Here is a 24,006-nt window from a genome sequence, read left to right as displayed (position 1 = left end):
TAGATTTGAGAATGCTCTCAAATCAGAAAAATCGAAATTGACTTGGCATTCTCTTTTTAGTTATTTGGAGTCTGTAGAAATGATGCAATAAAGTGCTCAGACCACTACCTACAGGAATTTAGCACCATTTAATTGTCTGTGTTTGGTCCAGATACCCAACAGATATTTTCAGGCCTACACACGTTCACTTCAAAATCCAGGCTTGAATTTTAAGCATAAATAGAAAAATATTATAGGTACCATTACAATAATAAACATATCCAGAATATGATATTAATGATATAAATTAGCTTCTTACATCCAGAAATTTGTATTTAATGGTGAGACGGATCTTAGTTTATTTTGTCCTACTTGTTTCAATGTATGATGTAAGTAGTGATTTTCTTGGTATAATATAGCAGGGCAGATCTAGGTAAAATGTTAATGGCCACTGCACATTCTTTTTAGAGAACCAGTAAGTATTATGTACGGTACCTTTTCAGGTTGAGTAACACTACCTTTGTTTTATGCAGTGTGATATTCCTATAATTAATTCCTGTATGTATTATATTAAAATGATAGCACACGGTCTTTTCTTCTGGACCATCAAAAGTACATAATATGATACAGGATTTTTGACATCTATTCTTTGACATTTTGATCTTTGTCCTTTATAATTAGGTATCAAAATATAACCAAATAGTTTTACCTTGAAGCCTGAGGAAATGGATGAACCATTACATTTTTTCCTACAAAGCAGAGTAATTCCATGGTGCGTGGAGCGAAGGAGAGGCCCGAGCTTGTGAACACGTCCTTCCTGGTCATTTTCTGACCTTTCTGAGGGACCTACCTAGGGCTTGTTATTTAAGTAATTAGATAATTTTTGCAAAGCTGATTTTGAGGCTTATTAGGAAAAAAACAGAGCAATATCATCATCTTTATTAATATTTCGTATTAAAATATTTTGCCCTTAAATCTAGTCAGGATTTTTAGACCTAGTGTTATGCTGAGATAAGTTTTAAGTAAGCAGAAAGCCACCAAACTAATTTTGTTCACAATTAGTATCAATAACATAGAGGAAAAACAGAATTTATAGCTTAGAGTATTTAAACCAGAATTAGATCATTCTTTTTTATCTAGCAAACCCCGGCTTATAAGGCCTTGAAAGTACAATATTGTTTTAAGGTAAATTATGGTTATTTTTAAAAGACTATATTTGAATATATTTTATTATTTTATAGTATAGAATATTATTACATTAGTATATAAAATACAATGTATAATATATATTAAGTGAAAAATATCCTTACTTCCTGGAAACCAGGAAGTGGTTGCCACAGATTAGCTGCTTCTAAAAAGTTTCCTAATTTGTAATATAAAGTAAATTAGGCAAATCAATTCTGATGACTCAAAGCTTTGTAATATCAAAATCAAACAAACAGTCCTTACTTACTAAAATACAAGATGGAAAGACCTTCAAGTAACTGAGAATCATTACTGGTTCAAGGTTGCCTTCACATTTTGATCTTGGCTGGTCTCCTCTCCTAACTTCTGATGCAAGAGACAATTTCCACACGAGAAATGTCAGTAACATAAAGACATGGCTATTCTTGAATTCTCTGCTTATTCATAGATATTAGGCATTCCAAAACTCCATTTAGTTAAAGCAGGGATAGAACACCAAGAGAATAAAAATATGCAAAATATCATTCTGCACGAAAAGGATATAATAACTTACTGAATAATCAACAAATCCAAGAATGCCAAAATAGTATTTATTATATACATGTACTGAAGTCCAGTTTTGATCACCTATTAAAAACATACATACATGTACCAAAATGCCTTTATTACAGACACTAGGCAGCATTGCTTTAGCAATATACATATATGCTTACATTTGTTTGTGCTCATTAGGAACCACAAACCTTCCCGTATTCTCTTTCTATCTCCCTCTCCTCTGTGTGTGTGTGTGTGTGTGTGAGAGAGAGAGAGAGAGAGAGAGAGAGAGAGAGAGAGAGAGAGAGAGAGAGAGAGAGAGAGAGAGAGAGAGAGAGGAAGGAAGAGGAGAGAGAAAGGAGAAAGAGATTGTTTCAGATTGAGATTTAAAGCCTGAGCCTAGATAATTCTACTCTAAACAAATCTAAAGGAAAGAACGGAGCTCCAAATGAAATACTGCATCAGCATAAAATGCATGCAAGCTGGAGACCCGCTGCTTTATAAAGTGCTGCCTCACTTGGAACGTAAAGCTAATATAATTCATTTATTTAGCTAGCTTTCTAGTGTGTTGGTTTTGGATTTGAAAAGATTAGAATAAATGTAGATGGAAAGTGTTTTTACAGTAGGGAAGTAATTAAATTGGGCGTGGAGACTTTGTAAGGAAAATTCTTAGGGTGACATATGTGTATCAGCAAATTCTTTGTCTTGTTTGGCCTTAATTCCTCTTTTGGAAAGAAATCTTCAGGCTGCAGATATGACTGGTAGATGAGGAAAAAGAGACTTTACCAACTTTTGTAAGTAAAGTAAAAACATCTTCTTAGAAATAACATTATGTGTATATGTTAAAAGTCAAATATTAGGGACTGTGTTTTTTAAGGTTCATAAAACTGTATTGAAATTGATGTCATATGGAAAGGCATATTATGTGCTTCATAGAAACATGGATGTTTCTTTTTCTTCTTTCTTCTTTTTTTCTTTTTCTTTCTTTTTTTTTTTTTTTTTTTGTTTTTCTCTTTCCCCTTCAAATCCTTCAGCCACCAGCTGATAAGATGCTATACAAGGACTAGAAAAGGCAGCTGTGTGCCGTGGAACAATTCAGTCATTTGTGTAGGCCACCTGCGCTCATGCTGATTCTCCTAATATGAATCCTTCCTGGCCAAGTCCTGTGCTTCAGTGAGTGCCTGGACGCGGCCTGGGAGCCCTGCACCGACAGTCCCTAAGGAAAGACCTTCCAGCTCTGGGACCAGCTGCNCATGGTTGTTTTTTTTTTTTTTTTTTTTTTTTTTTTTTTTTTTTTTTTTTTTTTTTTTTTTTTTTTTTGGCTTTCCTCTGTATTGCTAATCATGTAACAGTATCATTAGCTTTGTTCCTAAAGTTAATGTTAACCATAAAATGGATAACCAATGAAAATGAAGATCTTCATTTTTCATATACTTTATCTCACCCTAAAAGTGTCTGTTACTTTTTATCTCACCTTAAAATTACTGTTTAGGATAGACTATCCTAAAAAATGAACTGAAATCTGATTTTTATGTTGATTTTTCCCCCCTGTATGGATGGTAAATTTATTTGTGTAGATTTGTGCCTCATTTGTATCTTCACTAAAAATAAATGGATCTTATTGAATTGTACTATAATGAATAGTTCTGGACAGGTGAAGTTGCTAGAAGTTTCTATAAGTCTCACATATTTCTTAACTTTTCTGTTTTCAAGTTCTTTCTCATAAGAGGTGAGGAAATCATTTATTTCAGAGTTTAATTTTGTTCTTGGTAAATATCATATATGCATATATGCCTGTATGTTAAAACAGTTCCCATGATACCTGAATGATTTCTTTGGTAATATTCTTTGGTGGAATTTGGTTTCCCTCTACTTTTCTTCCTGTTCAGGTCACTAAAAGCTAAACTAAAAACTGAACTAAACGAAAAACAGCATTTTCCCCCAAGAAGAGACCAAGAATATAGATAGGAAATAAAACTCAAATCTGGCAATTTTGTTTACTACTCCTGCTATTAATTATGGAGTGAATGGAAATAAAACATTTTAGTGAAATTGGCTGTGCAAAGTGACTTCTAGGAAATATATCCATTCTTTTCCTGTTCCTTCCTCTCATCCTGGCCACTGTCTACCACCAGCAGATTATAGTAGGGGAATCTAAGGGAGGGTATTAAAATATGGACAGTATTCATGGTGAGCTAAGATGATAGTTTTTCCATGTGAAGAATCAAATGAAAGGATTCAGTGGGTAATGGTGAGAGTGGACTCTTCTCCTCCTCATAGGTTGAACAATTCGGTTTGCTGGGAAATCGGGTTTCCTGAAGTCAGCAAAGCCTTGGTTGTTGCTGTGGCTTGCTCTAGTCTATACTGACTTGACAATTATCAGAGAAAGGCAAATGACTCTTTCAAAAAGCCCTGGAATGAATTCAGTTTAATATCTACTATTTCCATGAGCCTCGGGAATTGGATCTATTCAGGGTCTATGTAGAAAATCTTTAAAAATGCTACTCATTTATATTATGTAAATAATTATGACTTAACAATGTTGTATTTAAGGCATTAAGTTGTGCATGTTTATTTTCTGGTAAAATAATGATTGTAATGCTTCCAGAAGCCTGAAATGTTTACTGGTATAGAATTTCCTGTCAAAGAATTAAATGCTGGGCTTTTTTCACAGGAGTGAAAGCTGAGGGCCCCTTTGTGAAAACACACTTTGTATGTCACTGTGTCAAATCGGAGACCCATCTAGCCCAACATTCTGTCTCTAAGAAGCTTCAAAATTCATTACTACCAGGTTGCTTGTTCTCAAACTTGCAAATCTCAGGATGAAGTACGATACACAGGTTCTCTCCATAACACAGTCTAAGCCGTACAGACCGTGTTTATTTATGTAACCACTTCATGGACTTAGTTGCATTACTAGCAAATACCAGCTTTTGGACTAGAACCCCAAAATTACTAATCACAATACAAAGTATTTATTAATTCCTTCAAGTTGTTTACAACCACCTCTTTCAAGTCAAAAGATATACTTGCCCTTGAAAATGATAGATACTTGATGGCAATTCTGAGATAGTGTGATTTAGTTCTCATGTTTGGGGATTTGGAGAGAAAGACTCTGGAACCCCACCGGTGTATAGTTTACCTGAGTCAGACTATAGCTCAATCTTTTTCTTCCCAGTTGTGCAACCATTCTGCCTCATTTCAAACCCGGGCCTCATGAGGGTACCTCTCAGGTTGCTTTATTATTTAGCATATACTGGAGGATTTCTGAATCTGTTTGCCTTCTCTGGTGTGTGTTGACATATTGCTACAGAGGTGGAAAGAGCTGGGATTCTGAACAAGAATGAAGTATGTGTTCTGTGTTGCTGTTAGTTGTGTCCTCAATATCGGGGTATCTTGACTCTTCTGGTCATGGTGGCTGTTGAGCTGGTCTCCTCAGATGATTGTCTAAGGTATCTACTAAATCCCTGATATCTGTTAGTGATAACTGAAGATTTAAAGAACAGTCTCATAACTTAGATTATTGTTTTTTAAGTGCCCTATCATACAGCTTTCAGATCAGCCTTTTTGTGTAGTTCATGGCAACCCTGGGTAATGTACATTCATTGGCCAGTACAGCTTTGTGTTATCTCTATACTTGTTAATTGTTCTGTTTGTTTCCCCTTCAAAATTAACTACCTACCAAGATTAAATGAGTAAATGAGAGTAAAATGATATATGTGAAAGGCTCTTACACAGTGATACTCACACAACAGTTTCTTATTATGTGTTTAAAATTGGACAAGACCTCTTAAACCCATTAATAAAGAAGGCTAGGCTACAAGTAAAGGGAAGAAGGGCCCCACCGTCGATACTTCATTCCCACACGCGTGTGCTTTTTAGCTTTGGCTTTGTGTCTTAGGATCCATAGGTCTGATTCACGATCTTTTTGTTTACTTTTCATTTCATGTTTTTCTCATGTAATTTTTGTTCATGACTATTGACAGGGCCACCATGCCTATCACTCTCTGGCCACCGCTTTTCTCTAGCTTTGGTTTCAGGCCAGCCTTCCCTGGTGAAAGCGTCTGCACTCACAGATGACACTCCTTCCAAAGAGGTAGGGCTGCTCTTTCCCCATTTGTGCTATGCTCTCCCCGCCAGCTTTGCTCACCTACTTAATTTCAACTCATCCTTCATAGGATCTCTGTCCTTCCTCAGTGAGCCAATGGTCTGGACCCACTGTCGTGTGGCTGGAAGGCCCCATGTGCTTCTCCTTCAGGGGCACCTCATTTGATTAACATTGGCTTTGTTCACTACACTTTAAGATCTACAAGGTCACATCTACTTTTTTTTCTCTTCCCTACTGTACTATTAATATGTAGCACAGTGCTTTGCATCAGTACATACCTGATTTAGTGAGTAGTCACTTCCAAATACACAAATCTAGCTTGTAATCTCTCTTGGAACATCTCTTGTAACCACAAATCCCTAATTAAATTTTATTAGGGATTTCACTCTGCCATCTCAAACTGCTCTTATCAAAAAATGATTATGATTACACTATCTCCCCCCAGAATTGTTTCTTTCCAGGGATAATTCTCTCAGTTGGAACCTGCCTCAGGACTCTAGAGTAATCTCTGACCTCTCTCTCTTTCCTTTCCTAAGTCCTGTTGGTCATAAAGTTGTATGTAATTTTCCTCAGCTGTGTTTGGGATCTCTTTATCCTGCCCTTCCTACTGCCTCTGTGAAAGCTCAAGATTCCCTTACCTCATCCCTGAATTAATACAATGCATTTCCATGTGGCTATCTTATCTCACTATAGACCTTGTCTTTCTGTTCCACCAACCTATCAGCTGGGCCCTTCTTAATGACACTTTCCATATGGAGTTGCCCTGTTCATTGATCAGACAAACAGTATTTAGTAGGCATTTAAAATATACACAGAAGTAAAGCATGAACAGATAATCTTAAAAATAGAATTGTGGGGGCGCCTGGGTGGCTCAGTCGGTTAAGTGTCCGACTTCGGCTCAGGTCATGATCTCACAGTCCGTGGGTTCGAGCCCCATGTCGGACTCTGTGCTGACAGCTCAGAACCTGGAGCCTAGAGCCTGCTTCAGATTCTGTGTCTTCCTCTCTCTCTGCCCCTCCCCTGCTCGCTCTCTGTCTCTGTCTCTCAAAATAAAATAAAGACATGAAAAAAAATTAAAAAAAAAAAAAGAATTGTGTGCATGAGGTAAACATGAAGGCATCCATATTTATCCCTAATTGCCATCTGTAAGAGGCCAGGGATTGCATGGACTACCTGTTACCTGATGTCCTATTGCCTTTAGTCTAATCTAGTAGATACTAATTTAGTCCTTTTTCATAGTCTTCCCTTTGTTGCAAAGTAGCATTAAAAAACATCAATATACCATGGGTGTTGGAAAGTACATTCCAGAAAAAAATATACCAGTTACATATATACTTTGATTTTCATTTTTCCCCTTCTCCTGCCCTCATTTCCTACATGGATCTTAGAGTAATGCAAGATCTTTGGGTACTATGTGCATACTGGAAGCATCCATTTTAGGGTGGTACTTGCTCGGTAGTTCTGTGGATGAGCTCATTTCACAGGAGGGTTAGAGAAAAATTGTGCCCCCAGAATACAGCTTGGACACTGAGCACTGTACACTGCAGTCCTTAAGAAGAGTTTCGGGAAGGAGTAAGGGCTATGGCAGAATGTCAAAGAATAGATAAGATCTGCATAAATGGGGAAAAGAAAGCCCCAGTGAAGTACAAGAAAGGACTAGACACTGAGATTGACAGGGATTTTTTACAGGTGGTGAGTAGTCCCACTTGACTCATGTGGGAAAATAGTCGATGAGATTGGGAAATAGGTAAATTAGCACAGAGTATTGCCAACTTGGATTCCTAGGTTTCTTAGTCAGGATTCACTGGTTGTAGCTACCACTATGAGGCAGTTTAAGCACAAAGGAGGAATTCTGTTTATTTGTTACTTTGTTGTTTTGATAGTAGTCTCAGAGTACCTGAGAAGAGAGGGTTTGCTGGATTTTGTAGGATGTGCGAGCAGAGCAGGACCTGATCATTTCTTGCTCATCCAGGTCCTGGCCTCTTTGCTACTGCATGTCTTTACCTCTTGATGAAGATTGGCTGATTGGCCTTATTTTCTCTCAAGGTCCCAGAGTAGGAGGAAAATGCCCATGTGACACTGCTCCTGATATAATTTTTAACTGTATATGTAAAATTTCTAGACTAGAATCTCTCTTTCTTTTTCTTTATCTCAGCTCCAAATTTCAGGGGAAAAGAATGGTCTCATTCCTTTAAAAACATTATTTTGAGAGAGAGATCCAGGAGGGAGAGGGACAGAGAGAGGGAGAGAGAGAGAATCCCAAGCAGGCTCCGTGCTGTCAGCACACAACCCAACACAGGGCTTGATCTCATGAACCTTGAGATCATGACCTGAGTCAAAATCAAAAGTCAGACGTTTAAGCAGTGAGCTACCCAGGCACCCCTACCCAGGTCCGTTTCATCCAGCACCCCTTCCCCAAGTTCTTCATTTCCTATATTCCAGCTGTTATCACTCTCTGCTTCCCTCAATAGATATAACTCAGTGGTTATCCCTTTCACTAGTATGGAGACTTGGAGCTTGATTTCATAAGTCAGACATCTATAAACTACGGTCAACAAAGAAGAGATTGTGTGGCAGAGCCTTAAGTGGAATGGCAACCAAACTTCGAAGTAAGAGAAGCTCCATTCACGGCTTTCTGAAAAGCTTTCTGGAAGTTCTTGACCCTCTTGTCCTCCATCCCCAAGCTGACCAATTGCCATTCAGTGGATCCAGGCCTTCTCTTCTGCTCTCAGCTGCTCTCTGCTCTCAACTGTAAATTGCTTTCTCCATTTCCTCCAGGTGTTAAATGATTGTCTGATCAATGTACTTCATGCCACAGTTTAAATTCTTCATCTTTCTGAAGAAAATTTTGCCAACATGAAGATAGAGGTTTGGACTTACTTTTTTTTTAAGTAGCCAACTCTCGGGGCGCCTGGGTGGCTCAGTCGGTTAAGCGTCTGACTTTAGCTCGGGTCATGATCTCACTGTTTGTGGGTTCGAGCCCCGCATTGGGCTCTGTGCTGACAGCTAGCTCAGATCCTGGAGCCTGCTTCAGATTCTGTATCTCCCTGTCTCTCTGATCCTCCCCTGCTCACACTGTCTGTCTCTCTCTCAGAAATAAATAAAACATTAAAAAAAAGACAACTCTCAAACATACTCAAAACATACAATGAGTATTCAGTAACTTTGAGTCCAATTTTGAAATTTTGGCAACCTGTCTTTTCAGATATTGAGTGGGAGGTCACTGGTGAATTGCTGATCAGGTAATCACGTGACTAGGTGTACTTGTAATGACAGAGAAGCCATAGCACAGGTGCTTGGTGGCAGGGAGACTAGTAGCCATGACATTAAAAAGCCTGAGAAACACTGAGCAAAAAGTGTTATTTTGAGGTGGCGTTATACCCGATTTTTTTCCTCTGGTTTAAACCCATTTTCCAAATCTCCACATCTTTGTCTTAAGAAAAAACATGCATATTGTAAGGCATGAAATAATAGATTTGGCTGGAAACGGGCGTGGTAGCAGAGGGAGGGATCTGACGTCTTCCTGACAGCTTGTCTGGTTCTCTGAAGTTGAGGAAACACTTGATTTCTTTCCATGTATTAGTGATGAATTCCAGGGAATGGCTGTGTTCCTGGTCAGCCTCTCTCACAGTAAACGGAGTTCTTCTGAAGCGTTCCTGGTTAATAATATGAAACAGTCTTTCTGGAGACTGTTAGCTGCTTTGAATTAATTTGGTCGGAGTAACACATCATATAAAGTAGCATTTGTTTAACAAGCGTCTTTTATCCAGAGGACCTGAGGAGCTAAAATTCTACTTTGTAGCAGAGTGATCATCAAAATTATTATGCTTGGGGGCCGTGGGGGCCTCTGAGTATATACCACGTTAGCTGATGGAGCCTCTGAGCTACAGAAATCGTTATTGTTATCCTGGACTTGCTGTATTTTTAGCACAAAGTTCTTGACTCAGTTGAGTAGAAAATGGAAATTTTTGGAGGGTCTTCTCTGTATGTTTGGCCAACCTAAAGTGGGAAGAAACAAGATCTTTCTTTATTTCTCAGTAATTCACTTAGGGGAACACTTATTCTTGCCCTTTAAGTTACTGTTTATTGAGCATCATCTATATGTCCGACATGGGTCTGAGTCTTTGAGATACTTCTGTGAACAAAACAGGAGCGTACGAGATGAGGGATTATTTTAGAAGATGAGAAGTACTAGGGAATAAAACAGACTGGGAGGTTCTCATTTTAAATCAGGCGACATTTAAGCAAAGGCTTGAAAGAACTGGTACCAAACCAAAAATAGGGCTGGGGGAGTGTGTTCCCTTGGGGAGAAGCCAGTGCACAGCCTGACTGACACGTTCAAGCAAGAGTGGAGAGGCCTTTGTGGCTAAAAGGGAGTGAGCCCAGCATTTCAGATTTGAAGTAACAACATTCTAGAAAAGCTGCGATTTCTGTCATTTCCTGTATTCGAAAATATTTATTTAGAATTTTAATAAATCAGTTGCAAAGAATTTTTTTTTTCCTGGCCTATGGATAATGATCTCTGACAGGCACTCCTCCATCACCACTGCATGATGGGTGTGATTCCCAGCTGGGAACACCTCTTTCACCACACCTCACACATCCTCCAAGACACAGGCTACGTCCTGATCAGAAGGCTTCAAGCTTCTTCACATGCAGAGCTCAGAAGTCAGAAGGCATTTTTTAAAAGTAGTACTCTTAAAATTTTAGCTTTAATATATATATATATATATATAGAGAGAGAGAGAGAGAGAGAGAGAGAGAGAGATCAGAGGTGGGCTTAGATTCCAAAAATTTGATTCATAAAGACACAAAGATTCTGCTCATTGTCTCACAGTCAATCATCACATCCCTGTTGTCGTAGCAACCTACAGTGTCCTGGTTTACTTTGCAATAAACCAATAGATGAATGGATTCTTTGTTCATGTGTTTTATAAATTTCTATCACCAGATACTTGATGTCTTTCTGGCATGCTTACTGTACTAAAAACTGCCTTTTTATTCTTAAAATTCATGTCGCAAACATTAAACTTTACCGCTCTTAAAAAATCTAAATCTCTAATGAGAAAATATCGACTTAAGAATAATTGGAAAAATATATATATAAGACTCTATTATAAAAATACTTTCATTTTAATTATAATGAATTTCCAAGGCTCAGTGAACTTGGCAAACTGAGTTGTCTGACACACCTCACTCGCACAGGCATATTTGCAAACTGCAGAGAAAGAAACACTCCTAGATGCCATAGACTTGATTCCCCCAAACTCATGTGCTTGCTTTTCTCAGATGCTATCTTGGAACATATTTTCTCTTACGTAATTCCAAAGTTTTCAGGTTCATAGCTTATTAAGGTAGAAGTGGGCGTTGCTTACATGGGAGACTGGGCAAACGTAGTGGACTGGCTGAGTTCGAGTCACACATGTTTGGCCTTGAGCAAACTGCTTCATTGCCCTGTGCCTCAGATTTTCCCATCTGTAAGTGGAGACCATGCCATATTGTCCTATCGGGTATATTATCACTGGAATATCGACAAATAAAAGTATAACAAAAACCAAAAATAATGAAACGTAAATGTAAGAATGCAAGATGTTTAGTCACATGGGCTGTTTTGGCATTAACGCTAGAAGTCCTGTTGTTTTTTTTTTTTAATTTTTTAAATGTTTTTGTTTATTTCTGAGAGAGAGAGAGAAAGCAAGCGAGCGAGCAGGGAAGGGTCAGAGAGAGAGGGAGATACAGAATCTGAAGGTGGCTCCAGGCTCTGAGCTAACCATCAGCACAGAGCCTGATGCGGGGCTCGAACCCAGGAACCCTGAGATCATGACCTGAGCTGAAGTTGGACCCCTAACTGACTGAGCCACCCAGGCTCCCCAGAAGTCCTGTGTTCTTGAGCAATTCCTGAGGGCATTTGCATGCCTTTGCACCGTATCATCATTCTCATTAGGTCTGATCCCTTTGATTCTCTCAGGAAAAGGTAAATTATGTTGAGCATCATAACACATGGTGGAATTATTTCTATACGAAAGCTTCTATATTGGCATGTGCTGTTGCTTAAGATGATGCACAGCTCAGCCACTCAGACAATTTGACTAAACCCTAATGATCATTTCTTGAAGGTTCTTGATAGCTTAAGTTTTGTAGAAATGTTTCTTTTTCACATTAATAAGGACAAATCAATGCCTGAATTGCTTAGGGATTTTTGTTGTTGTTGTTCAGGTACTTAGCACAGTACGTGCGCATAGTAGGAAAGCAGTAAATATTTATTATACGAATGAATGAATGAGTAACTAAGTTATTACATATTTTTGTGTGTGAAAAGTTCTTTATGTCTTTACCTATATTATTCTCACTACAGTATACCGCATAATAATTAATAAGACTCAAATATCATTTGCAAACAAGGTCAGGTTTAAGAGAGACCTCTAAGCTTTCGGTAGAAAGTAGGACGACTCTGTATCCTAGCTTGTCAAGTACAGTCCCAATTTATATCTGCTGCTCCAGTGTCCCCTCTGGAACTGGTTAGAGATACTTGCCTTTCAGGGAAATCTCAATTTGTGTGATAAGTTTTACAGTCACTGGAATCAAATGATCATGCCCTTTCCAGACTTTCTGAGGTAGAAATGTAACAATCACTCTCTCCTTTTCCATCCCCTCCTCCTTCTCTCCTTTCCCTTTCTCTCTCTCTTCCTCTCTTTCCTTTCTTAGGATGGCTTTTATAAGGGGCCTTGCACTTTTAGCTTGAAAGCGACACAGTATGGGAAAGTGCTTCTTGAAGCAAAAGGTCCCTGGGAAATAATTGTTCTGTTTTGACAGCCTTGACTTAAATGGGGAGCTCCCGTACTATACTCTGTCAGGTGATGCATTTGTAGAAATTCACACCTCTCAAAAATAATACTGTCATTTCAAGAACGTATGGTCTTATTAAGTGAAGTGATGCGATCCTTTATTTATCTCCCCTATGTTGCCCAGGCTCGCATTTTCTATCATTCTTCTGATGGAGGATCCAGAGTCCCAGCTAACGGGGCTGTTCGATATCATGCCAGTTGCCTGGGGGAAAGATGATCAGTGTGGTTTGGCACACTGTCAGGGTGGCTGCACCACACCCTCCATGCAGCAGCTGTCATGGTGAAGGCTGCTGGCTTTAGAAGGGAGCGTGGTGTCTGACACCGAGTGAGAGACAAAACCGGCTGCTCCAGCTCAGATACCGATCTGATGTATTCTCAGACATGGTACATATGTAGTAATTACCATAAGTTTTCATATAAGGAGAACCAGTGACGGTAACCATGTGTAGAGGAAACATGAGATGTATGTGTACCATGTGATGGGAAGTATGGGTGACCCAGCAGTGTTTCTCCAAGGGAAATTTGGAGGGGTCCATTCTTTGTTATGCAGGACTGCTCAACACATCATAGGACTGTCATGACCTGACTTCTCCCAACTTTTGGTAGCAGTCCCAGGTGCAATGAGAACCCCAAATCTCCTGGCGTGTTTTCAGACAATCCCCAGGCACCCGGAGGATTCCTGATCATGGTCAGAGGAGGCTACTGTGTATCTTATAAGTAAAAGTTCATATGTCTCGTGGACTAAGGGAAGTTTGAGAAACACAAGGCTTAGAAAATGATGCCAGTGAGGCCAGCCTTCCCAGGGTCAGGAATAAGTCACTCAACATTGCTGGAAAAAGCACTCTCATCTATAGCCTCTGAAAGTTAACCCCAGAATGGCTCTCACAGACACTTGACATTGGAGCAAGGGCATCCATGTGAGAGTATAGGCAGCAAAGCACAACCCATCAATACCATAGAAAGACAATTCAAGGTCAGCATCCCAGTAACATCATTTGATTGTTGATGCTGCTTAGACAGAGTCAATAAACTCTACAGCCACAAGTCAAGGAACTTTCCTGACAGTGGAGGATGAGCAATATGATGTTTCATAGTTATTTCCAAAATTCTTATATGTTCAGTACCTTTTTACTCTTTCCATTCCATCTCTAGTCTATCCACCACATTCCATTTAACAATTTCTTAATCCTAGAGCACATGAATTTTTATAAAATTAAATTTTACTTCATGGAAAGGTTTCTTTTCCTTATTCATGCAGTGAGAATTAGTGATTACTGGGGAATCTTAGAAATTGTTGGCTTTTAAATGTTGATATCCTCTTTTTGATTTACCTTTTATCAGTACTTTGAACAGGAGTTGGAAAGCCTTTAGAATTGATTTATTTTGCTTGCATAGGCAATACGCTTCCAAATTTCTCACACTGCATGCTTTCGCATGTCCTTTCCCCTATGGTCATGCATTGAGGTCCGTTTAATTAAAGTAGCTGAGTGGCTGCTAATTAAAATTGGAAAAAAGAGAGGATGGTGCAAAATGTAGGCCTTGTCTTCAGGTTAAGAATCAGCTGAATGGCAAAGGAAACCCTGCTTCCCATCTCGGTAATTCCAGGAGTGACCAAACTGGTTTTACAATCCATGTGAATTGGTTCTGTGTGTATGGTAGGGGTGAAGGGGTTGCTGATACGAGTTCACTTAGAGTATTTTGAGTGTTTTTTACTTGATAAAAAGCTTTATTCCTTTTCTTATGGGAACAGACATTTTGCACAGTAGACTTTCATTAAGTTGAATTTTCATATCCAAATTGAAGCAGGATCTGTTGGTTGAACTCTCTCTAACTGAGCAACTATTAGGTCAGGTTTCCATTTCTTCCTGTTCAGGGAGTCTGATTTTTTCAGCTGCTACTTTTTTTCCTTCATGCTACTTTTACCCAGTGGGCCTTTCTTTTGATATTGTCGATAGTAAGAGTTAGAACTTCTCAGGCCAACATGTGTTTCTTATTTCAAAATTTGGTTCTAAAACGGCTCTCTTTGCATGCGTGCTATAGAAGGTTTGTTTGAAAACTTCAGGAAGATTCTAAATCAGTAGAGTGGAGAATTTCACTGAAAGTGAGGACATTTTGGGGGGTAAATTGACCACACTGGAGAATGAGAAAGGCCAGTTCCCTAAAAAGTGTTCTGATACAGCCTCTTTGAAAAAGAAGAAGAAAAGCCAGTTTGCAGTTCAGAATCATATTTAGTAAAATCTCGTCCTGAACTAAAACTGATGCAGTGGGCACAAACAGGAAATCTACACAGGGTTGTTTTAGCTGATGCAATTGGTTTATGATGCAGGAGGATTGGATTTGTTTAAAGATTAATCGCAAACCACATGGATGATAGTTAATGAAGCAACTATAAGGTATAACGTAACTACATGGTTATTTATCTTTTGGCTAAATGTGTGCTTTCCAAGGCCTGTAGTGTTTCACTGTTCTGTTCAGAGCAATGCCAGCTCGGGCTGGCGCTGGGGGGGTGGGATGGGGGGTGGCTGGTTGGAGGAGGGCTCATGCCCACTCCAGGTTATGCTAAATCCAGGTCAGTACCTGAGGGGATGCATTTGCTTTGCTGGTGGATCTTCTAAGCATAATTTATACACGTTCAATTCTTTCCAGTGTCAGACCAAGCATATTTATGTTATAATTTATTCTTTATGATTGTAATTTGGGACAGATGTCAGTTATTTCTAATGAAGCAGTAGGGACAGAAAGAGATTACTTTCGCTAAACCCATCCTTCAGTATATTTTTCTCCCTCTTTCCAGAAGACAATTACTACGAGAAACTGATATTCTATATTATTCATTATCTGGTTAGTTCACGAGATCAAGATGTTGGTGTGTGGTGCAGAAAGGTGAGGAAAGTTAGGAAGTTAAAAACAGGTTGATAGAAGCCGTTGAGAAAAAAAGTCAAATGAGGCCGCTTATGTTTTAAATCAAGAATATGTTTTCAGTGAAAATATTTTCTAATGATTCACAGAAGAATGTTGTCCACTTTGACCACATCTGTGGAAAATGAAAATATAAGTAGTTACATAGAATACAATTCTGGCAGGAGTCAATGCTGTGACATGAAACAAAGTTCCCATTAAATGATGATACTTTTGTATTTCTCTGGTTTTAAAAGTGGGTTCCTGACTTTAAAAAATGTTAACATTTTTCTCCTCCACGTTACATGAATAAATTGGCAACATGCCTGTGTGATTTCCAGAGGAGGCTTCCTAAAATAGTTTTGATGGGAAGATAATTGTTTAACGTCAGTGTATCAAGTTCTGCTAGAGTTTAAACAAATTAAATAAGAGAAAATCAGAAGAGGAGGTTTTGTATAATTACTGGGAAAACATGGGAGGAATAATTAGGCAGTTAGATCTGAAAAAATGAGGACTAGTATTTCCAGTTTCATAATACTCAAATATTCATAAGGATTCCTTGCCTTATTCTCTGACATTGCTTGGTTTTTATGTTTCTGAATTTGCACATCAGAGTAGCAACATATTTACCTACTTATTTCTAAGGGTCTTCGGGGGGCTTATGTATTCTCTATTTAAAAGAGATTCATATAAAAGTAAAACATATCTAGGACGTATTATGTACGGAACAACATCATTACGAAAATATAAACTGATTCAGATACTGATTAGAAAATTCTCTGCAAGCCCCCTTACGTAAGTAGTATGTGATTTTACTTAGCAAAACCCATGAAAACAGACTTACAGTTTGTGCCCTGAACATCATGTTGAAAGCTCTACCACAGATAAGTCAAAGGTAATAGTATAGTGTACAAAGTAGTATTTGTTCCCTTTCCTTGTGACAGTGTTATTTAATTTATTTTTTTAACATTTATTTATTTTTGAGAGATAGAGCATGAGCAGGGGAGGGGCAGAGAGAGGGGAAGACACAGAATCTGAAGCAGGCTCCAGGCTCTGAGCTGTTAGCACAGAGTCCCTGATGCAGGGCTCAAACTCACAAACCGCAAGATCATGACCTGAGCAGAAGTCAGAAGCTTAACCGACAGAGCCACCCAGGTGCTCTGTGACCGTGTTATTTTAAAAATACTTTGGAGATGCTCTACATTGTGATTTGGATCCAAACCCACCTCATTGTGCATGCGCCCCTTTTATGTTAAATTGTAGACTTTTTCTTACTTAAGTGGGTATAAATTTGGATCACTTCTAACCTCTTTTTGAAAGAATGAGAGAATTTGCAGTGGTTCATATGGTCAGGTTTGGTTTTGGAATTAAACTGAGGGTCACAGCCTCGAGTTCCCCTACTTTTTCTTACACCCTCTTCTTAGAAAAGAACATCAAATAGCCAGCAGACTCTAGGTGGTCAGGGTTGAATATCATTCCCTTACTCATTAACATCTAGGTTTAATAATCTTCTTTTACCCCAGAGAACTGGTACCTTCCTCTTCCGTTGTCATGGAGACTAAATAAGCTGGTGCTGTGCTCAGGGGTTGACACATGGCAAACATTCCCTGAGAGGTGGCTGTTGTCTTCCCAGTCTACACAGCTTGCCCTGGGGACTTATGACCTGACCTGATTGAAATGTGGCAGAATCCAGGGCTCAGCCCTCCTAGGAGTAAGCGGCTTGGACTGAAGGTCTTTTCCTGCATAGTTGTCTCTAATGGCAGAAACTCAGAATTTTGGCAGGCACAGGCAGCCTCAAGGCCATGGTGGGGGGGGGGGGGGCAAGGGGAAGGTAAGGACTGTACTGCTTTTGCTGACCTTTGACCTGTAACCACAGTGAGATAAGGAGGGAGAGGGAAGAGCTGGGGGACACCCACTGTCACATGATAACCAGCCATCCCCACTGGCTGCGATAGGACTTGATGCTTATGTTACAAAATTTTGGCCCCAAACATATTCTTTTCAAAATGATCCATGTGATTTCAGGAGGAGGGAGATTGTATTCTTGGGAGAGGGGATTACATACGTGAATGGACACACATGTACACTCTACACACACACACACACACACACACACACACACTCTTCTCATTTATACCATTGTACATCTGTGGACCTACCATGCACACCTTCCCCAAGTTGCATAATGACACAGAAGGACATCTAATGACAGTTCTTAAAACTTCTCCAAAAGACCTTACTAGGGAAAAGTACTTCAATACATCTGTTAAGCTATTGAGTGGCCCTTCTTATGTGGTCTTTTTTATTGAATTAGTTGCTCATTATTTAGTAATTAGCACTCTGAATATAACACTTGCCCTTTTTATCCCTTCCGATTTCTAAAAAGGTAGCATTCATGAAATAGCCCAGTATTACAGAAACATTCCAAAGTGAGAATCCAGTTAAGTATCTGTAAGCTTAAATTCAAACTATCTAGGCATCAACACAGATATTAAAATATGTACTGAAATGGTTTGGTCCATTATTCCCTGTGCGAATTTGGGTGTTCTTTTTTCTGGAAAGAGGTTGGGTATTTACTTATTTTTAATTTTTTTAATGTTTATTTTTGAGTGAGAGACAGTGAGACAGAGTATGAGCAGCAGAGGGGGCAGAGAGAGAGGGAGACACAGAGTCTGAAGCAGGCATCCAGGCTCTGAGCCATCAGCACAAAGCCCGATGTGGGGCTTGAACTCATGAACCATGAGATCATGACCCAAGCCAAAGTCGTATACTCAACCAACTGAGCCACCCAGACCTGCAAATTTGTTTTGATGAAGCATTGCAGGAATTTTTAACTGTAATTTAGAATCAGATACTTGCCTCTTTGTCTGGTCTTATGATTCAGGGAGCAGTGCGATAGAAAGATGCTGTCTAGACATGACTAGTAGGGGATGATGCTTCATTTTAATCCCTTGTTTAAAAATCCTGAGCCATTGCTAAGTACAGTCTTTATATATTAGCTCAGTCAATAATAAGTAGGATTATGTTAGAATCCAAAACTGGAAGAATAATAGAATGAGTCCATTTGATAATAAAATAAAATGTCATGTTTATACAGAAATAAGAGAGAAGGTAGCAAGTGACAGGATCAATAGCATTAAGGAGGAGAATGGGTTGTAGAACTGTTGATTACTTGATACCACTATTAATTGTGAAAATACTACTACAAATAAATGCGGAGTGACTGAGAAATGACATTTGCAGTGGTGAAACATCTGGGCCCTGGGGACACACAGGCTCATCTGGGATTCCTGCCTCTTGGCATTTGCTCCACCACCTGGGCCCTTCTCTTAACCTTCTGCTGCCTCTTTTCATCCCTTTTGTCCTAGGAATACTAAAGATGCCGGTCTTCTTGAGTCGTTGCAATGATTAAATTAGTGAAACTAAAGCACTTAGCACCCAGTGCTATTTTTATTATTTGTGTTGCTACTGTTGTGCTTATGTATTTGTGTAGCAGAAAGCATTAGCATTGTAGATGCCAAACTGCAAAAACAAAAAAGTGTTAGGCCAAATGTGAATTGATGTGGTTCTCATGTACCTGAAAATAAACAGGCTTCAGGGACTCTAGAAACAGAAAAGGGTAACAAAAGATCCTTTCAGATCATCTTAATTTGTTTATACATTAAAACGGACCAGATAAAGAATGAAAACTATAATACAGCTAGTTGCCTTACTTTATTGATGTTTTCCACAGGTTTTGTTGAGCTCCGAAGAGGTGTAGACTAGACACTAGAATTTTAGAGAGCATCATCCTATAAAATAAATGCTAGTTTGATTTTCCTCCAAACGCCTACTTTAACTGAAGGGAGGAAAAGAAAGACTTTATACTAGTATATTTAAGTCAAGGGTTATTTGTGCAATTAGGGGACAATGTTAGTTTCACATGAAAATGACAATTTATTGAAGGTGTTTCTTAAGAAAGATTACATTTTAATCTTCAAGGATTTTTCCTTCATATCAAATATATGTATTTTTCATGTGTGAGCTCATCTCCTTAAAATAATCCAACCAAATCTGAATGATTATAGTCTACTTTTTGCACCTTCATAATTTAGACTGTGTTTTATAAAGAAAAGAAGCTATGTCCATAACTCATACTTCAGAACTGGGAGAGATCTTTTCCTATCATACATTCTTAATAAATGTGTCTTCGGAAATTGAACTCTTGATGCCTTTGGACTGCTTCCTTTGTTCACTTTTTCAGATTCATAGTTAGTGTTGCCAAGAAAAGATGGAGTCGATGGGAAACAAAGCACATGGTCTCTTTTCTAATTCTGACGTGATTTAGTAATGAGGACATAGCAGTTAAGATCTCTAATTACTGAAGCAATGAGTAACTTTATTCCATTAATTCATTCCTATTTAGCCAGCAGAACCTGCGGACCTGTCTTTGTCGGGGTCACCATGCTTCTTCTGAAAAGACAGTCCACAATCTTGATGGACCACACGGAGTGGTTCCTCATTCAATATCAAAAATATGTTTGTTCATATTATAAATATACTACATTGTAGATGCTTTAGATTTAAAAATATATCCAGTCGCACTACATAAAACAAAATAAATCATCTGTATTTCCAGCTCTTACAGTCTTCTAGTGACAAGAAACAATTCCAGTTGTTGGCTTGAATATTAAAGGCTTTTCCTAATACAAAATATTTGAGACTAATAATTTGCTATGCATTTAATTCTTAGCTAATATAAGCCTAAAAGTAAGAGAAAGCATTTTCGCTTAGTCTTGGAATGTCATTCTGGTTTCCATGTGGCCCCGCTTCCCCAGCTACCTCGAAGTGGTTTGCTTATGTCAAGCTTCTAGTCCCTTTGGCCCTTCATGTGAGGAGGGAGATATGGAAACTCTGATTCCTTATTCCCTTGATTCAACATCTACTATTACATTCTATTTTAAAACTCTCCTCGGGGTGCCTGGGTGGCTCAGTCTGTTAAGCGTCCAACTTCAGCTCAGGTCATGATCTCACGGTTCGTGGGTTTGAGCCCCGCATCGGGCTCTGTGCTGACAGCTAGTTCAGAGCCTGGAGCCTATCTTCAGATTCTGTGTCTCCCTCTCTCTCTGACCCTTCCCTGCTCATGCTGTCTCTATCTCTCTCTCAAAAATAAATAAAATATATTTTAAAAAATAAAAAAAAATAAAAAATAAAACTCTCCTCTTCTAGTACCTGCTCACTCATTTGTAGTTGCCTTTAGTTATGCTGCTATTCTTTCTGTTTGAACATACTCTCTTGGTCTTTCTTATGGATAGCTCTTGCTTGTAGAACCCAGTTCCAGAAAAATATTTCCTAGCACCATAAACTCAAGGTGCCTTTCCTACCCATCCCTGTGTTCCCTAGGCTCACCATTGTCATAGCCTTAATCCATCATGCTAGAATATTACCTGACTCCTTGCTACCCTAACTTCCAGTTGGTAGGGACTGTTTTTCTATTTTTTTATCTTAGCCATCTGCTGGCATATGAAGTGGGTGTCATGAAATGCCTGGTCAATACGTGAAGAAGTGAATGGATCAACATCATTTTGGCAACCTCTCTTCTCCAATAAAAACGAGAATGGAATATGCTTCTGACAGTCTAAATGGTTCTGACTGAATATAATGGTTTTCTGGGTGACAGAAAGTCCCATTGATCTGAAAAAGTTAAGGCAGTCTAGTAACTTATTCTTTCATTCATCATAATGAGGTGACTGTTTTCCACAAGAATCCTAAAAGTTCACCCTCAAAATTTTATATTTTATCTATGTAGAGGTTGCAAATACTCTTCATCCATACATTCAAAAATACATATTGAATATGAATAATGCTCCAGGCATTATTTTAGATGGGATACAGCAGGGTATAAAACAGACTTTAGTTTCCTTTTGGGGTTCACATGCTTGTAGAGGGGGGGCAAACAATAAGCAAGATTAATACATAAAAGAGTGTATTATGCAGTGGCAAGTTCTACGGGGGGAAAAAAGCAGGAGAAGAAGGGAGGGAATGTGTGGGGACAGGGCTTTGGTAATTTTATCTTGTATGACCAGGGAAGGCCGTAGAGCATTAGATAGAGGAAATGAGGGGGTTGGCCAAGCAGATATCTGAGAGAAGAGTTACAGACAGATAGAACTGCATGTGCAGAGGTCTTGAGCTGAGAGTGTATTTGGTGTGTTTTAGAAACATTGTCTTCAGCTGGAGAGCAGTGAGAGTGGGAGAGAGGGCTAGGTGATCTGATGGGGGACAGGGTGGAGGAAGAAAGTAGCTCACTGAAGGTCATTATAGGGGTTTTACCTTTTGTTCTGAATGAGCTAGAAAGCGATTGGAGGGCTGTGAGCTGAGGATTGAACAATTTGACTTTGTTTTTAATAGGATCACTTTGATTAAGTAGCGCTATAACTGTCTGTGATGGAAATGTGCTACAATCTGTGCTGTCCAGCATAGTAGCTAATAATCAGATAAGCCTGTTGATGCTTGAAATGTGGCTAGTGCCACTGGGCAAGGGAATTTTTAATTTCGGTTCAGTTATATTTAAACAGCCACATGTAGCTAGTGTTTACTGTATCAGACAGTATAGACAGAGGGAAGACTAAAGGGAAATCTATTGTTGTTATCTATATCAGGTATTACCTTGTATATATAATGTAGGTTGTCAAACTTCATTAATATCTCCATGTATTAATTTAGCAGGTGGTTATTCAGCACTTAGTATGGGTCAGGCTCTGTCCTAGGTCTTCTAAAGAATTACAAGTCTGTTAGATGTAGTTCTTGCCCTAAAGAGGAGAGACAAGACAGTCATAAAGAAATGACTACTAGTTGGTTAGAGAAGGAGAGAATGAGCGAGGTCAGGACTTCCTGGAAGATGTAGCATTAGCTACACCTGAGAGGTGTTCCATGCAAATTCCTAGGCAATGGCATGAATATGGGCATGCCTGCAGGTAACTCATACTCCAGTAAAGCAGCAGGGGAGATTAGACTTAGAAGAAGGGTTTTGGTGGCTTTGGAAAGCCTTTGAAACAGTGTATATTTTGTGAATTTTCTCTTCATTCAGAATGTCCTAAGATTTTAGCATGTTTAATGCCTTTGTCTTCAGAATTCTCTGTGGTCCTCAGCTAAAAGCCAGTATGTATCCGTTAGATTGCATAGCCTGGACACATCAGACTGCATAGCCTGTATACGTTGTCAAGTTGAAAGCTGTTAACAACTTGTGTAAAACCTGTTTTTATACTTTAACAAAGCATATAATTTCCAGGTATACAACTATGTTTTTTTTAATTCTAGAAAGCTTCTCATCAGAATTAAAATTAAATATATGATTATTTCACTCCTCTTATAATTTTCTGAACAGAATAAATTAGGAAGAAATGCAGAAAATTTTAATAGGCTTCTTTATAATTACAGAGAAAAGTGGACTAGAGAAATAACATATCTATGGCATTGGTTTTTCCAGAAGTTGAAAGATAAATCACTTATTTGACACTGAAGTTTTAGATGTATCATGTGTATTTCTCTTTAGTAGGTTTTGCATACAGCCATTGGTATAATATTCAGTATGTATATGTGTGTGTGTATGATATAATATGTTCAGTATGTATATATATGTATATGCATATACACACATATATGTGTGTATATATGTGTATATATGGATATACATGTATATGGATACCTATATATATATATACATATGATACTATAGCTTTGAATTTAGAAAGAAAAATGTCTTTGCTGTCACTTTTTTTGTTAGGAAAAGGATTAATGAAAACTCTTAACTGTTAATTGTTTATATGCTTTTTCAGTGTTATCAACCACAGGTTATCAAATGATTTAAACGACCTACACAGTTAACTGCATTTAGGCATTTTTTAATTGAAGGAAAGACATTCATCTCAAGAGGTTTATTTAGATCAGTCTGCATATGTAGTCTTGTTGGGAATTTGTTAGTGTTTCTTTAACTAAGAGAAGACTGGACTAGATATTGCAGGGGGAGTCCAGGGGGTAGAAAATAACAGATCCCACGAGCCCAAACTCTCTCACATCACAGGGACTTTTGTTCTTGCTCACTCCCTTCCTGCTCTACAAGCCTGCCTCCTCCCGCCCCCCACCCCCACCCCAGGGGCGTCACATTACAAGGGAGCTTAACGGAAGCAGTTCACTGGGTGCCAGCTCCCCTGACTCTTGAGTAATCCCAAGACCCCCTGTGCCATGGATAAAATGCAATAATAAATCTTCTCAGCTCCAGTGATTTTAGTCTCCTGAATTCAATTAAGTTGAGCCTAGTAGGAATTTGTAAATCAAATAGTGAACTCTATCTAGATTCAAATTCAATTTAGGGCTCCTATGTTTGTTACTGATTTTCTTTTTCTGGAAAAAAAAAAAAAAGAAAAACACTGCTGCTGTTTTCCATTTTTCAGCTTCCTTATAAAGGTATTTCTTATTGAA

General features: G+C 38.7%; 1 protein-coding gene across 1 annotated transcript in view; it reads left to right on the top strand.

The window, feature by feature from the left end:
* EYA4 (EYA transcriptional coactivator and phosphatase 4) overlaps positions 1-24,006 on the top strand; it is a 263,359-nt gene that overhangs the window by 134,273 nt on the left and 105,080 nt on the right. The window lies entirely within an intron of this gene.

The sequence above is a fragment of the Crocuta crocuta genome, unplaced genomic scaffold (genome assembly GCF_008692635.1).
Source record: "Crocuta crocuta isolate KB4526 unplaced genomic scaffold, BGI_CrCroc_1.0 scaffold25, whole genome shotgun sequence".
In the NCBI taxonomy this organism is placed as follows: Eukaryota; Metazoa; Chordata; class Mammalia; order Carnivora; family Hyaenidae; genus Crocuta; species Crocuta crocuta.
Note: the sequence above shows the minus strand (reverse complement) of the source record. Positions and strands in the feature narration are given on the sequence as shown.